Here is a 21,058-nt window from a genome sequence, read left to right as displayed (position 1 = left end):
GCTTTGTTGTGTCCGATTCCCTGTGACCCCATAGACTGTAGCCCCTCAGGCTCCTCTGTCCACGGGGTTCTCCAGGTAGGAACACTGCCGGTACTCCTGTGGGTGGTCTGCCCTCCTCCGGGGACCTTCCTGACTCAGGGATCAGACCCGCATCGCTGACATCTCCTGCATTGGCAAGTGGATTCTTTACTGGTGCCACACTGGGAAGCTGATGAATTTTATAGTAGTATACAAAAGTAGGTTCAATAAAAATTGAACAAAAATTCTCTCTGTATTGAACCTACTTTTGTACATTGCTAAATTTTATAGTAATATACAGAAGAAGGTTGTATAAAGAGAAAATTTTTGTGGATTTGAATAATTAATAAGGTTTTACCAAAGGAAATGGGGAATCAGCTGGATGTTTATTCATCTTGTTTCTGTTCTGGGTAGGATGACTGTAAAGCGAAATAAATAAACCACCAAACAGCCATATTTGTTGGAAGAAATGACTTACAGTGATCTAAGTAGGGTCAGTTTAAGCGTTCCAGGAGTTGACTAAAAGAGTTACAAGATAAATTTCAGGAAGACTTGATTTCTATCTCATTGAGATAAAAAAGAAGAGGTGTTCAATAGATGAAATTCTGGGATGTGCTAAGCTGTTGTATTAGTCTGTTACTAGTAACAAATCACCAAAAATGTAGCGGCTTAAGATAGCACATATGTATTACCTTACAGTTTCTCTGGGTCAAGAGAAACTATGGGCACAGCTCAACTGGGGCCTTTGCTTAGAGCTTTGAAAGGTGGCAACCAAAGTGGCAAGCCGTGTTCGTGTTGACCAGGCTGCATCTGGAGGCACAAGGCGGGGAAATGTGCTTCCAGGCTCATTTAGGTTATTGGCAGAATTCTGATCCTTTGGCTACAGGACTGAGGACCCCAGCTTTTTACTGGATGTTGGCTGGAGGCTGCCCTTTGTCCCTAGAGGACATTCATAAATTCCTACCACAGGAACCTTTCCACAGACAGTTACAGTGTGACAGTTTGTTTTTTCCAGATCAGCAGGTGTCGAACATGATCTACCAAGAGTCATGTATATATGATTTCAGGTGATATATTCGTCTATCTAATCTATACGTATGCCGTGGGTTTCCTAAAATATAGATAGAAAGAGTAACCTAATTATGAGTGTGACATCCTATAATCTCTGGCATATTAATTTGGTTAAAACCAAGTCACAGTTTCTTCCTGCAAAGAGAGGAGACTAACTCATTAGGTGTCACCTGAGGGTGTGTCCACCTGACTGTCAAATATTAAATAATGTCTTTCTACCATATTTTCTTGTACTGATTAACAACTCAGCACTTTAGTGGGTGATTTTAAATAATCTCTTTCTTCTCACTAAATCTCAGTATTGGGATACAATTGTCTATGTGTCTTTCACATTTTTGCGCATCTTCTGAGCAAGAGGCATTAACTTCTTTGTTATGTTTGTATAGACAATGTCTCCCTCCAGGGCAGATGACAGATTTATTTCCAGATCATAGCCATAAAGATAGGTTTTCCTTCCTGGAAAACATTAGGCGGGTTTGCTAGCATCCTCCTTCTAAAATTGAGGGTTTCCTAAACTCAGAATTCCTCAGCTGTGACACAGACACTCTGCATGCCCAGCATCCACCTGGGCTCATGTCTTCATACCCCCTTGGAACTTGGGGAGCAATGGGAATCGACTTGAACATGAAGTTCACGTTGCCTGCTGAGTCCTGGGCACTAATGTCCTTTGTCTCTGACTTGGGTCTCCTGTCTTCTGCCACGTCTATGAAACTGTGAGCTGGCTAAGCAGGGCTACATCTCAGGCCCTCCACAGTTGCGTGATGCTCAGTTTTCCTCCATGTAATTTAAGAGATTAGAGTGGGATTATTATTTTTTTTTTATTAGTTGGAGGCTAATTACTTTACAGTATTGTAGTGGGTTTTGTCATACATTGACATGAACCAGCCATGGGTTTACATGTGTTCCCCATCCCGATCCCCCCTCCCACCTCCCTCTCTACCCGATCCCTCTGGGTCTTCCCAGTGCACCAGGCCCGAGCACTTGTCTCATGCATCCAACCTGGGCTGGTGATCTGTTTCACCATAGATAATATACATGTTTCGATGCTGTTCTCTCGAAACATCCCACCCTCGCCTTCTCCCACAGAGTCCAAAAGTCTGTTCTGTACATCTGTGTCTCTTTTTCTGTTTTGCATATAGGGTTATCATTACCATCTTTCTAAATTCCATATATATGTGTTAGTATGCTGTAATGGTCTTTATCTTTCTGGCTTACTTCACTCTGTATAATGGGCTCCAGTTTCATCCATCTCATTAGAACTGATTCAAATGAATTCTTTTCAATGGCTGAGTAATATTCCATGGTGTATATGTACCACAGCTTCCTTATCCATTCGTCTGCTGATGGGCATCTAGGTTGCTTCCATGTCCTGGCTATTATAAACAGTGCTGCGATGAACATTGGGGTGCACGTGTCTCTTTCAGATCTGGTTTCCTTGGTGTGCATGCCCAGAAGTGGTATTACATTCATTTAATGTTTCATCATTGGTATTCTGATACTCTAACTGGCTTTGTCATTTTCATCATTGGTATAGAAGAACGCAACCATTTTTTGTACTCTTCTTTAAAGGCTGTTTAAAGACTCCACAATAGTCTAGAGATAGCAAACATTATTTAAAACCACCTTTTGCAAATAAGTAAACTAAAGGTATTTTAATTTGCTTGTTATGCTAATGTGAGGCATTTGACGTTTGGAAAACAAAGCTGTTAGGATGCTGGTTTGACTGGAGGTCAGGTGCCCGTCCCTTAGCTCATGCTTTTGCTGTAGTTTTATGGTTTATGGCAACATTGTAAAAACCCCATTCTTTGAACTTCTTTGAGTTTAAGTATCAGTCTGATATATTCTACATCCTGTGTTTTGTTCAAACTATTCCTTTCCCACCTTTGCAAACATTAACTTGTCTGTGACTGTTAATTAGCATTTCTTAATTGATCTTTTTGTTTATTGTGAAAAAGTAAAGTGCTTTGAAAGGGGATAAAATTGCCCTGAGCCACTGAATGGGGCTGGTGCCTGAGACGGAATCCTGAAACAAATGCACACAGGCAGGCAGAGAGCCCAGATACAATGAGTAGGTTTTCTACAAAGTCAGCGAAGGACCCACAACTGCAGGTGAGATTAACCTGGTTTTTGCTGTTTTGCTATTTTGTTATTTTCTTCAGCTATGATTGAAAGTAATGAACTCACAGTTTAATTTTTTACTGCATATGCAAACTTTATAGAGACTTCTCTAAAAATAGAAGTAGCTAAAAATAGAAATGGCTAATACATATTTTTCATTATATTTAGCTTTTGTTGTTGTTTAGTTGCTTAGTCGTGTCCAACTCTTTTGCGACCCCATGGACTGTAGCCTGCCAGTCTCCTCTGTCCATGGGACTTCCCAGGCAGGAATACTGGAGTGAGTTGCCATCTCCTTCTCTGAGGGATCATTCCGACCCAGGGCTTGAACCTGTCTCTCCTGCATTGGCAGGCAGGTTCTTTACCACCGAGCCACCTGGAAAGTTCCCATTTGGCTTAATACTTTGAAACAAAAACCTCAACATAAAAAAAGCTAGCATTCTCACACCGGAGTTTGTACCACACATGAGCATCCTATGCATGTGAGTGTGAGCGTGTATGTGCATGCATGTATGGATTTGTGTTTGTACGGAGGTCAAACGAAAGTGACAGTGTTATCCTTACCTCCACCTCCTTTTCTGTGTAACACACCCTTGATTGGCCTTTCTCATGTGTCTTTCTTTCTCAGTTTCTTTTCTTGGCCTCTCCTGCGTGAACAGACTTGATTTAAATTCTCTTAAATGAATGTTTGAAATGAATGAATGAATGAAATGAAGCTGTTCTCTTCATCTTTGGCCTATCCCAGAACCTGGCTCATGAGAGCACTCAATCAGTATTTGCTGGATGTGTGAATAAAGAATGAATGGAATAATAAATGAATAAATTAATAGATGAAGTGCTATGGAAATGCGTAGGTAGGAGAGCTTCATTTTACTGGAGTCAGTCAGAAAATTTTTTTCTAAAGAAGGTGAAAATTGACCTGTGTTGAGAGATGTGTCAAGACTTATTCAGTGAACAAATAAAGTGTTCATTTCTAGAAATGAGTGTTTCTACGAAATTAGCTTACAGTGTACCATTTCTTAGGAAGCTGTGGGGAAATGTTTCATTCCAAAAGGAGGAACTGAGCTAAGGAAGAGAAAAATGTGAGCTCCAGGAGAGCCAACCCAAGTGAGAACAAGCGGAAGCCTCTTGGAAGATGAATAAGGGAGATGCTGTGACGATGACTAGGCAGTGGGTCCAGAGGTGAGCAGGCCAGCGTGGGTGAGGAGGGCAGAGCGCCGCAAGGAGGGTAATCTGGCGGCATGGACTCCTGCCAAGGAAAGCGAGTGACCGGTACACAGGAAGTGCAAGGAGGGTAATCTGACGGCATGGACTCCTGCCAAGGAAAACGAGTGACCGGTACACAGGAAGTGCAAGGAGGGTAATCTGACGGCATGGACTCCTGCCAAGGAAAACGAGTGATCGGTACACAGGAAGTGCAAGCGACAATGTTAGTCACTCAGCGGTCTCCAACTCTTGTGACTCCGTGGACTGCAGGCCGCCAGGCTCCTCTGTCCTTGGAATTCTCCAGGCAAGGATACTGATGAGGGTAGCCATTTCCTTCTCCAGGGGATCTTCCCAACGCAGGAACTGAACCCTCGTCTTCCGCATTGCAGGCAGATTCTTTACTGTCTGAGACACCAGGGAAGCCTGCACACAGAAATCCAGGTTAATTAAAAAGGGATAGTTATTAAATATTGATAAAATTAAAAGTTATTTTAAAAAGAGCTTCATGGCTCAGCTATAGATGTTGTTAACACAGTCATAATAATACAAATACTGCTTGTTTAATTAAAATTATGGTTAACTCTCCCGGAAGGATTAAAGAGAGGAAAAAGTCTGCACTTTGGGAAGGGATAAGTATGAAAGGGAACTAAATTCTTATGTTCTACACAGCCATGAAAAATGGCTGAAACTGAAAATATTATTAAGTGACATTATAAATATACTATTTAGAGATAAGAAAAAATGCTAAAAGAAAAAGCCTAAATAGTTGGGAATGGTTGCCTCTATGGAAGATAATGGAGGGGTCAAGTGATTACTTATTTTCATAATAAACCGTATAGAAGTATTTGGAATCAGAATGTACGTAAAAAAAATTAGGCAGAAGAGAGGTTAAACAATGTCAGTAAAATAAACAATTTAGTCCTCAACACTGGTTTCTCAGTGTTGATGCAAAAAACCCTTGCTTCAATGTGGGAAAGCTTTCAAAAGAATTGGTGAGAAGTTTGAGAGTTTTGTATTTAATTAATCTTTATAAAAATAAGTGTCTGTCAGTTGATGTAGTCTCAGAGGATGCTTATGTGACTGTAGGCAGACCTAACTGGAAGAATATGTTACCTGGGCCATGAGAAAATGCAGCTGGTAAATATTATAGCTTTCAGGGCTATTTGCAGCTGTGTCATGGTGGTAAACTCAGAGACCAGTCAGTGACTGCATTCTTTTTTTTTTTTTGGCGGCCCAGAATGGCTTGTACGATCTTAGTTTCCTGACCAGGGATTGAACATGGTCCTGGCATAAAAGCGCCCAGTCCTAACCACTGGACTGCCAGGGAATTCCCCAGAGATCAGATTCTTAATCTATCTTCTTCCTAATAAATATGCATTGTGGGTTATAGTCAGGCTTGTAGGAAAATGTGTTCTGTTCTACAAAAAGCCTTTTGAGGAAAATCATTCTTTCTCTGAAGAACTCTGTAGTTTCATAGCTTTTAAGTTACAGAATTTAATTTTAATAAGGAACAGAAAAGTCACACAGCAGAGGTGACCTATTAAATAAAGTTATAACATACCTAGAAAACTGTGTCTGGTGGTATTACAGAAGTGTTGTCACAAGATGATAGTAACACAGATCCAAGACTGTCAGCCCACAGACTTAGGTTTAAGCAATTGCCCCCAGATTCAGGTTTGAGAACTTTGGTGTAAAAAATTCCTTCTGTTAAAAGACGAAAGAGTGACATCAGACAGTTTGCACTTGGGCAGAGGATAATTTTCTTATAGCCCATTTATGTCTGTGGGGCTTAGCTGTGGAGGTGAAATAAATTTGGAAGTTATTCTGTGGAATAGAGAATCCTGCCTGGTTGAGTTTCTGCAGAAAAGAACCTGAGAGGGGCTAGGGCATCCTTTTCCGAAATGGTTCTATTTCTTTGTCACATCCTAGGAGCCTTCTAGTTTTTCCCTTAAGAGCCTTAAGACATGATTTTTTTAAAAGAGAAATTTAAACTTTTAATTTTGTGTTGGGGTATAGCCAAGTAGCAATGTTGTGATAGTTTCAGGTGAGCAGCAAAGGGGCTCAGCCATACATCTATATGTATCCGTATCCATTCCCCCCACCACTAAACTCCCCTCCCATCCAGGTCACCACGTAACATTGAGCAGACTTCCATGTGCTATAGAGTAGGCCCTTGTTGGTTATCTATTTTAAGTATAGCAGAGTGTACATGTCCATCCCTAAGTGTCCCTTCCCCCTACAGCCGTAAGTTTGTTCTCTAAGTCTGTTAAAACATCATTTTTGAAGAAAAGCCCTTGCTTCCCAGCCAGTCTTATTAATTCTTTCTAGTGGGGAGGGAAAGCAACAAAAGAAGTTGTGGTGGGTTGAATCATGTACCTCTGAAAGATATGTCCACTTGGGACCTGTCAATGTGACCTTATTTGGGGGGCAGGGGGAAGCATCTTTGGAGCTGTAACTTAGTTAAGGAACTTGAGACGAGATCATCTTGGGTTTTAGTGGGCCTTACGTTCAATGATGAGCGTCCTTAGAAGAGAAGAGAGGGGGACGAGACACTAAAGGGAGGTCATGTGAAGACAGAGGCAGCAACTGGAGCTATCAATGCACTTACAAGCCAAGAAACCGAGATTGTCAGCAACCGTCGGAAGCTAGAGGAGAGTCATGGCCCGGTTCTCCCAAGTGCTTCCAGAAGGAATGAGCCCCGCTGAGACATTGATTTCAGACTTCAGCCTTCCTGAACTGTGAAAAAAAAAAAAAATCTGTTATTTTAGACACCCAGTCTGTGATAATTTCTTACAGTAGTCGAAGAAAAAGATGCACCGCTGTTCCGATACGACTTTTCCGCAGAGCCCTCACCCAGCTGGGTCTGCCCTCTTGTTGCCCCCAATCCAGTTCTCTTCAGGAGAGAGTTTGTGTCATCAGTTGATTGGCAACATTTTTCTAAGTATATTTGCTGCAAAAATACTTTATATTTTCTTAACCTTTTCTCCCAGTTTAACAGGTTTATCAATTTAACAGATGTCTGTTAGAAGACTTCATCCAAGGAAAAAGCCAAATCTCAAGGAAGTTGCAGCAAAGGCACTGGAAGTCTAAAGTCATAGGAAGATCAATGTCATTCAACTAATATTTACCTTGGATCTAAGATGAACCAGACACTATGGGAGATCAAGAGGTTGAGTCAGATGTTAGCCCCTGGCTTTAGGGATATTAAATCCTATAAAGGATGAAAGACACAATCTTAAACGACCTTTAGGGAAGAAAGGAATTGGTGTTATCAAAGCTGAATAAGGTCCCATGCTCCCTGTAGCAAGGTGTCAATTTCTGCCTTAGGATGTGCTCAGGGCTCATCCTAGAATGGAGTTTTCTATACAGTTCTCTAAAGGTAAATTTAGAGAAATGTACATGGGAAGCAGGAAATAGGAGTCAGTTAATGAGTTAGTTGAAGTCCAAGATTGAATGAGGTCAAGCACATGATTCTTGCCTTCAAAGTTGGAGACAAGATTTAGGCACCCATATCATTTAAGAGTGTTTTCACTTAAAAATATCAGAACACGGAGTGGCTTAGCCAGTTACCATCTTTTGTAATCAGCAATCTACAATCTTACGTAATCAGCAATCTGCAGATAGGGAGTTTCCAGTGAGGAGAAAGCCACAGGTAAGGAACCATCTGTAAATTAACACCAGAAATCAAATTGGCCAGCAAAACTCTGAGAAAATAAATTTTTGTTGTTCAGGCCACCTAGTCTATGGGTTTTGTTATGGCAGCCCAAACTATTACAGGAAGAAAATTTTTCTTAAAAGCCTCCTTGTGAATTTTGCTTTACATTTAATTGCTGGGAAAAAGTCACATGGCCACTGCTTGCTTCATGAGAACTTGCAAAAGTATATGAAAAAATGCAATGAGACCAGCACTATTGCCTTCCATCAGTCACAGCTGACCACATGTGACTGGATGCATCATCAACCCTAACAAGACAGATGTTCTGTTAATGGGAGGAGGGCAAAGGCTTCAGATGGGCAAATGACCTTTCTGCCATAGAGCCTGGGACAGTTAGAGAACTGTGCACAGGAATTATATCCAAGTAGATATTACTCCCAATTCTATCAGTTGAATGTCTACTTGGCTATAATTCCATTGCCCTCCTCCTCTGTCAATAGAACGTCTGTTTTGTTAGGGATGACTTCAATACAGTTCGTGTGCTATAGCCAGTGCATAACATGGAGCTGGTCTTTCCTACTTACCATCTTTCCCCATCATTCCTGAATAAGGCCCATTGCTCCTTATGTTCTGATTCAGTCTGTTTTCCTTGTCTCGTATCCTGTTCCATCACTCTGTCTAGCCACGCGAATGTGCCGACACATTCGTGAGAATATCCAGTATTCTCACATTCTATCCTTAGCTCAAGCAGCTCTCTCTCCACACTGAATGCAGTCATCCAGTTTCTCTACTTGGTAGACATAGAAAAGCAAAATACAAACTATTTTCTCCAGGCTTAGCAAGGCTTGTCCTAAGCAAACAGTGGTTTTCCCATCTTTGCTTTGAGGTTTTAGATCAGTCTCATTTAATCCACACAACCTGCACTGTAAGAAGTATTGCAGACAAATTCCATTTAGTAGAGAGCTATTCCATTTCACGGAAGGATAACTGAATCTGGACTATATGAGGGATGTATAGCAAAGGGTCATAGGAATGTTTTTCCTTATCTACTGGCAATCACCATTTGCTTCTTTTCAAATCAGAAATTGTAACATATACTCACTCATACTTTCTGCAAACTACTATACAAACAACAGTTGGTCACTTCCCCCTAAGCCATTTAAATTGACCTTCATGTGTCAAAGGGCCTCCATCGATCCCTGACTGACTTCTGAACTCTCCCATTACTTAGTTCCTTCCATCAGTTTTTTGACTGCTCATTTATCATAAAATGTGCGTTTCCACATCTGTTGTGAATTCTGCCACGGCGTCTTGCAACGTCTCCAACACTATCAATTTGTTTGCTATTCATCAGCCATTAAGAGGTCACACTGATCAACAAAACATGAAATAATGGAAGAAAAAAGATCATATCAGAGTAAACAAATTGGGAGCATATGATATTGCTTACTCTATATGTTGGTTGATGGGTCACGAGAAAAATATGTATTTTAACTGCTCAGTAGAGTAATAAAAAATCCATTCTTCTCTTAAAAAATATAAAACTATTCCTGAGGCAGTCTAGAACAAGCGAGTACCATATAGGTCAAAACTAAATGAGGAATGTTATGCTTACAGGAGATGTAAGTGGGGCAGAGATGGTGAAATGACTCAAGGCCACTTTCCTAAGATTAGAGCCAAGATTGGAATCCAAGTCTGGTGGCTAAGATGATAAAGAATCTGCTTGCAATGCAGGAGACCCAGAATTTGATTCCTGAGTCAGGAAGGTGCCCTAGAGAAGGGAATGACAACCCACTCCAGCATTCTTGCCTGGAGAATCTCATGGACAGAGGAGCCTGGTAGGTTATAGTCCATGGAGTTGCAAAGAGTCAGACATGACCGAGTGACTAATACTTTCACTTTCACTGCCTTGCTCTGTGATAAATGTTCTTTTCACCATACCACTCTCTCTTTCTATAGCTCTTGACACATGGTGTTGTAATCATTACTTTTCCCACCCGCCCCAAATTGTCTCCCTCTTTAAAGTGGATTGAACAAGAGAATGTTATGGCTGGTTTGGTCTTCCATGCAGACCACTAACATTTTCTCTGTATCAGCAATAAGGCTGTTTCTCTTACCATTCATGTATTCTTACCTGAGTACCAGTTTTTACCTTTTATGTGAGAAGGTTGGGAATGTATATATATATACAGACTTTATTCCAAATTCTAGAGGCTGGCTTGTTTCACAACTGTTTTTGTGTATCATGTCACTTGTCTTAAAGTCTCAACAGAAAATTTTACCTTAACATTCCCTTATATATTCAAAGCTTGGGTTGAATAAAATTGTATCTTCACTTTTCAGTTCTATACATTAAAATAACAAAATTTGAAGATTGATAAATTTTACATTCTCTTAAATTTTACCTTCTTCAATTTATGGTGTGAATTTTATGAGCTGGAAAGAAAATACCCAGCGTACATTAGAGTCCCTGTTAGATGGTTTTACACTTGATTTTGCTAATCAGGCAAACTTTTCTTCTTTAATTGAGCTCAGAGCCTGGCTGCAGTTTGCCCAGAGGCATGGGAACTTCAATTGCTCAGTCATTCCACACCTTACACATTGGGTTTCTGATCTCAGTTTGATAGTTTTCAATTTGGGTAAGAGGGGGCCCTCATATTACACCTTCTTCCAACCAAATATAAATATTTTATTTGAATAAGGTTATGATTACTTTGTACAAACGTAACTCATGAATGCATTGGTGACTATGAATTTTAGATATATGTGAGGCCTCCATGTTGACAGGCTAAGTCACTGGTGGTTTTACTTTCTTGTACTGTAGAGTTTACAGTTTCCACAGTATATCATCACAAGTGCTTATTAGCAATAATAGCAGCTTTCTTTTCCATTCACAGAGACACTCTAAAATTTGCATATTCTGTAATGAGAATTAGTGTTGCTTAGAAGAATTTTTGCCTTTGAGGAAAAGCTTTTAAGAGATTACCCATAGGCTAGAGATAACTGCATAGAAAAAGAACTAGACCAAGACTCCAGAGACCTGGATTAAAGTTCAGGAATGCTTGAGAGAAACTAGGAAACTATGCTATTATCCTAATTTTTAATGGTACTTTTAATGGTTTTAAAATCTTTTTTTTCCTGTGTAAATATATTCTCTTTTAGAGTGCCTCAAAATAATGTCTAATATTATTTAGTATATAAATAGATAATCCCATAATTTATTTAAGCTTTTACAGTTTTCAAGGAACTTTAATAAATATAAACCTAGGAATATCAATTTTTTTTGCAAGATACAGTGTTTATAAATCACATCAATTTAGTCAAACACACTTTTTATTTAGAAAAAATCATCCAGCATTACAAAATGATAAAGTAAAAGATAGAAATTATCTGTAGGCATTGTATTAACCACTGTTTGTAGTTTAGTATACATTTCCCTGATATTTACTTTTCTAAACATTTACTTGTGGTGATTTTTTCCTTTTTAAACAAAGATAGAACGTCATTATCAGGCAGTTTTTTCATATATCGATAGCTCTTGAATAACCTCTTGTGTTTACGTTTTGTTGAATCTATTTCATCTTTTAAATTGCTACACAGTGTTCTAGAGTTCATTCAGTCAGTCAATTATTGATAGACATTTAGATTGTTCCCAGTGTTTCCTTAATATGATCGAAACGGCATAGATTTTCTCAAATACTTATGTTTGGAATTTCTGCAAGTACATCTGAAGGATAAATTTCTGTTTAGAATATCTGTTTTAGAATAAGAGCATTTGCAAATTTAAAAGGCATTCCCAAATTGTCTTCCAAAAAAGGTATATAAGTTTCCACTCCCATCAACAGTGCATAATCAGAGTTTGACAAACTACTTCTTTTCTTATCCTTTTTTCAACATGTGTAAAATGAGTTGGCTGGAGCAAATGCTTTTATATTCTTGCCTGACTGTCTCCCACCATGGTTGGCAAACTCCTAAGGTCAGGCAGTGTGGCTTGCTCAACTGTAATTAGTGTATAGCACATTGCCCAGCACATAGTACATCAGTGATTAGAAAGTGTGAGATAACAAAATACATGTGTGTGTGTGTGTGTGTGTGTGTGTGTGTGTGTGTTCTAATGAGGTAACTCTTGGCAGGCTCCTGGATGGGTGCTGGTCACCAGAAAGGTGAAGCCATGATTAGAAACTTGGAATTTTCAACCCTACTCCGCATTCTCCAGAGAAAGGAGAGGAGCTGGAAATGAAGTTAATGATCCATCATGCCTAGGTGATGGTGCTTCCATACAAACCCCTGAAGTGAGTCTGAAGAGCTTCTGGGTTGGTGGTTGCTTAGAGGAGCTAGGACTCTAGTGCTCTGGGGGAGAGCATGGAAGCTCTGTGCCACTTCCGTACACGTCTCGTTCATCTGAATGTTCATCTGTATCTTTTATCATATCCTTTTACAGTAAACCAGTCATCAGCAAGTATTCTGCTTTCCTTAATTCTGTGAGCTGCTCTAGCAAATTAATTGAACCCAAGGTGAGGGTTTTGGGAATCTGATTTGTAGCTAATGGCTCAGAAACACTGACAAACTGGACTTGCTGTTGAAGTTAGGCTGGGGAGCAGTCTAGTGGGGCAGAGCACTGCTGAAGCTATGTGTCTACTGATTCTTCAGACTGGATAGTGTGAGAGATGAGTTAAGTTGGAGGACACCCAGCCGGTGTCACAGGACTGCTTGGTATGGGAACAATTCCCACACGTTTAGTGACCGGCGGCCTCAGAAGGGACGTGTTCTGTGTGAGTGGCAGAGGGGAGACTCACAGGAGGATGAGTTTTCCCAGCTCAGGAAGGCTCTTGAATTCCTACAGCTCTTACATAGGGTCTTTCAATTGGTAATGACAGTAGGCTGAAAATAAAACAATCCCCTTTTATAAAGGTAGGCAAAAGATCAAGAAAATTTTAGTGTGTCCCATCATGAGGAGAGCTAAGTCAGCTCCTTTTTCTAGATGGTCTTAAGACTACTGCCTCCCTCTGATTGAATCTGAGACTATTTGATCAATTAAAGGAAATGTTTTCAGATGTTTATTATAAGGTTTTAATAGGGCTTCCATTTTTCCCAGTGACAGTTTTAGATTTTTATATCTATTCTTCTCTGTGATGACAGTAATATTTTGGGTTTTCATGAGAATTTCTAACAGTATACGGCAGAAATACAAGCCTGCAATTACTACATATTCTTTTAGTTCAGCATAATGCGAATTAGGAAGCATAGGGCTTCCCTCATAGCTCAGTCGGTAAAGAATCTGCCTGAAATACAGGAGACTGGGGTTCGATTCCTGGGTTGGGAAGATCCCCTGGAGAAGGAAATGGCAACCCTCTCCGATATTCTTGCCTGGAGAATCCCATGGACAGAGGAGCCTGGCAGGCTACAGTCCATGGGGTCGCAAGAGTCGAACATGACTTAGCAACTAAAGAGAGAGAAAGAGAGAATGTAAATGCAAGAAAGGAATGTTATATTGGAATCCCTAAATGGGATAAGCAATGGTGAAAAAAGTTTTTGACTTGGAGAGACATACAGAGTATTTTTCTTGGCCCTCAAAGGCAATGGAAAATGTGTGATACTGGGATCAGGTAGACTTGGTCCTACCAGTTATTATCTCTGAGTCAGAATACGTCTGTTTCCCTCATCTATAAGATAGGAATAAATATATTACCTACATATGAGAGTTATTAGAGATAATTCTGAAAATCAGCCAATCTTCATCTCTGAGGTGCCAGTCCTCCTCTGAAAAGTATTCTTGCCTCTCTTCTCCCATAAGATAGGGTAAAATTACCTTGTCTCTGGGCATTCCCCCACCCCCACTCTACACCAGGACCCTCACCTATCATTGCATTTCTTATTGTATTGAAATTGAATCTACATATACCTGTCACTTGCCACTAGACTGTGATATCCTTATAACCTTTATGTCTTCAGCACGTAAATAGAGAACCTACTCATCAAAGAGTATGAGTTCAGTAAATGTTAAATGAATGAATGACGTATTTCAGGTACTTGCTTGGCACTTAAAATATTTTGTTCTTGACTTCTTTTGTAAATTTGCATCTCCAACAATTTCTATCAAGGAAAAGATTTATCTTTTGTTTATGATGCTTTATTAAAATGCAGGATTAGTACTGTTTTTGGATCCATTCTAGGTAATTAGATATGCTGTGAGAGATGTGGTTCATGGAAGGTTAGGATTTATCAAACTACATGAATAACAGGATGACCTTTAGTCATAGCCTATGCACATACATCCAGAAAAAATTAATTATTTGACCTTTTTGTCCATATTTTTTGTAAATATATAACTTGATAGTGCCAATTTAGATCCTCAAAGCTATGTTTTGGAGACTTTTTTTCCATTTGTCTCAACTGCCTTATTTCTCTGTATTACAAATGCAGTGAAATGATGTTAATTCTGTGCTTAATTATGCTTAGCATAATATATATGCAGCCCAGTGTTTATCAGTTGGATATAACAAAAATGCTGTGGTTTCATCCCACCTTCCTTCTGCTTATCATCTATTGATTTTTTAAAACAGCTGGGTTTGTTCCATGTGAATGGAAACAATTTCAAGGCCGTACAATAAATGCTTTCTCTCTCGATATGATCTTATATCAACAGTAACCTTTGCTTTTTAAAGTTTTCATGCAAACTTTTAACCCGGTTTTTGCTATCCTTTCAAATCAGAAGAAATCTATTAGATAAAAAAATGTTCACATTTGAATTTTTCAAAGACATGCATTTTCATCCATTGAAGCAAGAACTTCCACAACATCTCAAAATTGACTATTGAAGTCTGTCTGGCATGTGTTGATTCATGTTGACATAAAAGACCATCTTAATATGATGACTGGGTTTTTATGGCTTCAGTTCGGTTGAGTCGCTCAGTCGTGTCCGACTCTTTGCGACCCGATGAACCGCAGCACGCCAGGCCTCCCTGTCCATCACCAACTCCAGGGGTCCACCCAAACTCATGTCCATTGAGTCAGTGATGCCATCCAGCCATCTCATCCTCTGTCGTCCCCTTATCCTCCTGCCCCCAATCCCTCCCAACATTAGGATCTTTTCAAATGAGTCAGCTCTCCGCACCAGGTGGCCAAAGTACTGGAGTTTCAGCTTCAGCATCAGTCCTTCCAATGAATATTCAGGGCTGATTTCCTTTAGGATGGACTGGTTGGATCTCCTTGCTGTCCAAGGGACTCCCAAGAGTCTTCTCCAACACCACAGTTCAAAAGCGTCAATTCTTCGGTGCTCAGCTTTCTTTATAGCCCAACTCTCATGTCCATACATGACCACTGGAAAAACCATAGCTTTGACTAGACCGATCTTTGTTGGCAAAGTAATGTCTCTGCTTTTTAATATGCTGTCTAGGTTGGTCATAACTTTCCTTCCAAGGAGTAAGCGTCTTTTAATTTCATGGCTGCAGTCACCATCTGCAGTGATTTTCGAGCCCAAAAATATAAAGTCTGACACTATTTCCATTGTTTCCCCATCTATTTCCCATGAAGTGATGGGACCAGATGCCATGATCTTAGTTTTCTGAATGTTGAGCTTTAAGCCAACTTTTTCCCTCTCCTCTTTCACTTTCATCAAGAGGCTCTTTAGTTCTTCTTGACTCTCTGCCATAAGGGTGGTGTCATCTGCTTATCTGAGGTTATTGATATTTCTCCCAGCAATCTAGATTCCAGCTTGGGCTTCCTCCAGCCCAGCATTTCTCATGATGTACTCTGCATATAAGTTAAAAAAGCAGGGTGACAATGTACAGCCTTGACGGACTCCTTTTCCCATTTGGAACCAGTCTGTTGTTCCATGTCCAGTTCTAACTGTTGCTTCCTGACCTGTATACAGGTTTCTCAAGAGGCAGGTCAGGTGGTCTGGTATTCCCATCTCTTTCAGAATTTTCCACAATTTATTGTGATCCACACAGTCAAAGGCTTTGGCATAGTCAATAAAGCAGAAATAGATGTTTTTCTGGAACTCTCTTGCTTTTCCGATGATTCAGTGGATGTTGGCAATTTGATCTCTGGTTCCTCCGCCTTTTCTAAAACCAGCTTGAACATCTGGAAGTTCATCGTTCACGTATTGCTGAAGCCTGGCTTGGAAAATTTTGAGCATTACTTTACTAGCATGTAAGATGAGTGCAATTGTGTGGTAGTTTGAGCATTCTTTGGCATTACCTTTCTTTGGGATTGGAATGAAAACTGACCTTTTCCAGTCCTGTGGCCACTGCTGAGTTTTCCAAATTTGCTGATGTACTGAGTGCAGCACTTTCACAGCATCATCTTTTAGGATTTGAAATAACTCAACTGGAATTCCATCACCTCCACTAGCTTTGTTCATAGTGATGCTTCCTAAGGTCCACCTGACTTCACATTCCAGGATTCTCATGTTTTTAAATGTTATTAATACATTTAACTTAGGAGTTGGGTAGTGAGTAGGTTTTGGATAATGTTTATTTTAAAAGGATCCTTTCAGGTAGTTTGTCCATGAGATGATTTTACTAAAAAAAAAAAAAAAAAGTTCCTTTAAATTTTTTTCAGTGCAAGGTCAAAACTGCAATTAGAACATCAAAGTCATTATTGAAAATCATTGTAGCTGATGTGGTTTTTCCTGAAAGTTCTAAGATTAAAATTCATGAAAAATATTCTTGGTGGCAGTCAATATTTGTTAAAGGTTAACGTATATTTTTATTTTTGTGCCCATCATGTGGCATGTGGGATTCTTATTCCCTGATCAGGAATTGAACCTGTGCTCTCTGCAGGGGAAAGAGTGGAGTCCTAACCACTGGATTGCCTAGGAATTCCCAAATTAACATCATTTTTGAGAGTAGTTTTATAAGTAAAACTTAGGTCATTATAAAACATATGAGTTATGCTTTAATAATAATGCTGCTGCTAAGTCGCTTCAGCCGTGTCCGACTCTGTGCGACCCCATAGACGGCAGCCCACCAGGCTACCCCGTCCCTGGGATTCTCCAGGCAAGAACACTGGAGTGGGTTGCCATTTCCTTCTCCAGTGCATGAAAGTGGAAAGTGAAAGTGAAGTTGCTCAGTCGTGTCCGACTCTTAGTGATCCCATGGACTGCAGCCCACCAGGCCCCTCCGTCCATGGGATTTTCCAGGCAAGAGTACTGGAGTGGGGTGCCATTGCCTTCTCCGTTAATAATAATAGCCATACTTATTAAACAACTATTCTATGTCAAGTGTTTTACATAAATTCTATATTATTATCTTATTTATTCCTCAGAGCAATCCCTTTTAAGGATGAGGACCAGAAAGTTAAGGATTTTGTTCAGATTTGGTAAGTGGAAGATGCAGGATCAGAAGCCCTGATTGCATGTGCTGAATTCTTGCTCTGTATCTGTTGATATTGTTCATTTTCCTTCACTCGTCCTGCCACCAGGGGGACCCAGATGATAGAGAGCCAAATGAAGGCTCCAGCCAAGGGCCTACTCTATTCTGAACGTTGTGTGTGTTTACTTAGTCAGTCCAACTCTTTGAGACCCCAAGGTGCAGCCCTCCAGGCTCCTCTGTCCATGAACTTTTTCCAAACAAGAATACTGGAGTGAGTTGCCTTTTCCTACTCCAGGGGATGTTTCCGACCCAGGAATTGAACCCTGCATCTCCTGCATTGGCAGGCGGATTCTTTACCACTGAGCCACCTGGGAAGCTATTGCTGATACCCTAAATCCTTTCTATCTTTCCTTCTCAGTAAACTTAACACATCCAGAAAGGAATTTTTAGGCTCACTTTTCTTCTTCCTTATAAGTCTTTCTTTTTGTTCTAGAAAATTCTAAATGCTAGAGAGCCTCTTCCTGTAGTATAGGTTGCCCGAGGTGGTAACATTGACTCGTGCCACGATTTCTTCCTTTTCTTTATTTCCTTCTGAGCCTCTGTCTTTGTCAACACTGACTGGGTGTAATAAGTGCTCAATAAATGGCAGCTATTGTGCAGTGGTGAGGATTCCGCCTGCCTATGCAGGAGATGCAGGAGACTTGGGTTTGATCCCTGGATTGGGAAGATCCCCGAGAGTAGGAAATGACAACCCACTGCAGGATTCCTGCCTGGAAAATCCCATGGACAGAGAAACCTGGTGAGCTACAGTCCATGGAGTCACAAAGAGTCAGACATGACTGAGCGACTGAGCACCTCGCTACTATCCAGGTTCTGGGGCTCCGCCCTGAAGGGATTTTTGGTACTAACAGTAATCACAGCTAATATTTACTACACCCTGTGTGCTAGAATCTCTTTCAGGCACTTTAAATGCGTGTGCTGTTATTGTGTCTGTCTTTGTCAAGCAAGGAGAAGGTGAGGCTCAGCAAGTCCGTTACCTAGGGTAACCCTGATGACTGGTTGGCAGTGATGGCCCCGGAGCTCACGCTTTCTGACTTCCAGTCTTCTACTGACTCACGTGATGGTTGTGGAAATGTGTTGCCTAAATTTCCTTCAAGAGAATCTGCTGTGAGGACCATAGTTGATGACAGACTCCAGCTTCCAAACCCTATAAAACCCCCATGGTATTCATACCAAACCATTCTTCCTTCCCCTTGATTGCACTCAGACACTGATTGAGCATGGTAGGGATCATAATACTGGCTTATGCCAGAAATGGAAAAATAATTCAACATTAGCAACTCTGTTAATATAATTCACCTAGAAGAAAACAAATAAAAGAAATAACATAATCATACCAATCAAGGATTGGGGGGAAAACTCAATAAACTAGGAACTATATGGTAACGTTTTAAACTAATAACTACCATCTAAAAGTTAGTATGATGTGTTAATGAAAACACAGTGAGAAAATCCCCATAATGTCAAGAATAAAGCCAGAGCATCACTACTTTTTTACTTGAAAAACTTGCTCCAAGTTTTTTATTTCAAGCAAGGACGCTTGCTCCTTAGAAGAAAAGCTATGACAAACCTAGACAGCATATTAAAAAGCAGAGACATTACTTTGCCAATAAGTCCATATAGTCAAAGCTATGGTTTCTCCAGTAGTCATGTATGGATGTGAGAGTTGGGCCATAAAGAAAGCTGAGCACTGAAGAATTGATGCTTTTGATCTGTGGTATAAGAAAAGACTCTTGAGAGTCCCTTGGACTGCAAGGAGATCAAACTGGTTAATCCTAAAGGAAATCAGTCCTGAATATTCATTGGAGGGACTAATGCTGAGGCTGAAACTCCAGTACTTTGGCCACCTGATGCGAAGAACCAACTCTTTGGAAAAGGCCCTGATGCTGGGAAAGATTGAAGGCAGGAGGATAAGGGGGTGACAGAGGATGAGGTGGTTGGATGGCATCACCAACTCAGCGGACATGAGTGTGAGCAAGCTCTGGGAGATGGTGAAGGACAGGGAGTCCTGCGTGCTGCAGTCCATGGGGCCACAAAGAGTTGGACACGACTGAGCGACTGAACAGCAACAATTGAAACGTAGTTGATGTAGAGTAATATTTTAGTTACAGGTGTGCTGCATTGTGATCTGACATTTGCATACGTTATGAAATGATCATCATGACGAATCTAGTAACCATCTGTTCCTATACAAAATAATTAAGATATTATTGACCATATTCATTATGATGTGTATTACATCCTCATGGGTGATTTATTTTTCAATGGAGGTTTGTGCCTATTAATCTCTTTTATTTACTTTGTCTCCCACCTCCTAGCAACCATAAGTTTGTTCTGAGTCTGTTTTTATTTTATTTGTTTTGTTTTGTGTTTTAGCTTCCATACGTAAGTCAAGTCATCCAGTGTCTGTCTTTTTCTATCTGGCTTATTTCACTTAACATAATATTCTTTAGATCCATTAATGTTGTCACAAATGGCAAATTTCATTGTTTTTTATGACAGAATAATATTCCATTGTGTGTGTATATGTGTATATATACATATATGCATGCCATATTTTCTTTATTCATTCAGCTATTGATGGACATTTAGATTGTTTCAATGTCTTGTCTACTTAATGCTACAGTGAACAATAGGGTGAATATATCTTTTTAAATTACTGATTTTGTTTTCTTTGGGTAAATACCCAGATGTGAAGTTGATAGATTATATGGCAGTTCTATTTTTAACTTTTTGAGGAACTCCATACTGTTTTCCACCAATTTATGATCCCACAAACAAGGGTTCCCTCTTTTCCACATCCTCGCCAACACTTGTTTCTTATTTTTTTGATAATTGCCATTCTCATAGGTGTGATGTGATAGCTTACTGTAGTTTTGACTTGCATTTCCCGGATGATTAGTGATGTTGGGCATTTTTTCAGGGATCTGTTGGCCATTTGTACAAAAATTTCTATTCATTGCCTCTGCCCATTTTTTAATTGAGGTTGTTTTTGTGGTATTGAGTTGCATGAGTTCTTCATGTATTTTAAATATCAACCTCATTGCATATATCTGGTATTGCAAATATCTTCACTCATTCAGTAGGCTGACCTTTGTTTTCTTGATAGTTTCCTTTGCTGTGCAAAGCTGTTTAGTTGATATAGTCCCATTTGTTTATTTTTGCTTTTGTGTCCCATGCCCAAGGAGATAAAATACAGAATGTATCACAAATTTCTGTGCCTTCCTTACTCAGAGGCCATGCTGATCCTCTTGGGACTGCTCCAGTTTTAGCATTTGTGTTGCCCACGCAAGCCCTCACTACTGATTTTTTTAACATGGTTCTGAAGGTACATGCCAGTACAATTAGAGAGGAGATTACTGGTTTATATATACACATACATACATATATGAAAAACGTTGTAATATTATAAATTTTATACTTGCTTACATGAATACACAAAAGAATTTTTAGATGGCTGAGTAAAATAGTAAAGAGCAAACAGCTTTTATAAGTACATACAATAACCAATTGGAAGTTATAATGAAACAAAATACCATATTTACAATAGAAAAAAAAATAAATTTGACAAGAAATATGCAAAATCAGTACAAATTAGGAAAACATACATTTTCTT

General features: G+C 39.8%; 1 pseudogene; it reads right to left on the bottom strand.

The window, feature by feature from the left end:
* Window positions 1-20,631: 20,631 nt before the first annotated feature.
* On the bottom strand, window positions 20,632-20,730 carry LOC122429029 (annotated as a pseudogene).
* Between the last annotated feature and the right edge of the window lie 328 nt (window positions 20,731-21,058).

This window comes from Cervus canadensis, chromosome 27, assembly GCF_019320065.1.
Source record: "Cervus canadensis isolate Bull #8, Minnesota chromosome 27, ASM1932006v1, whole genome shotgun sequence".
Lineage (NCBI taxonomy): Eukaryota > Metazoa > Chordata > Mammalia > Artiodactyla > Cervidae > Cervus > Cervus canadensis.
The sequence above is the reverse complement of the archived record's forward strand: the minus strand, read 5'-3'. Positions and strand labels throughout refer to the sequence as shown.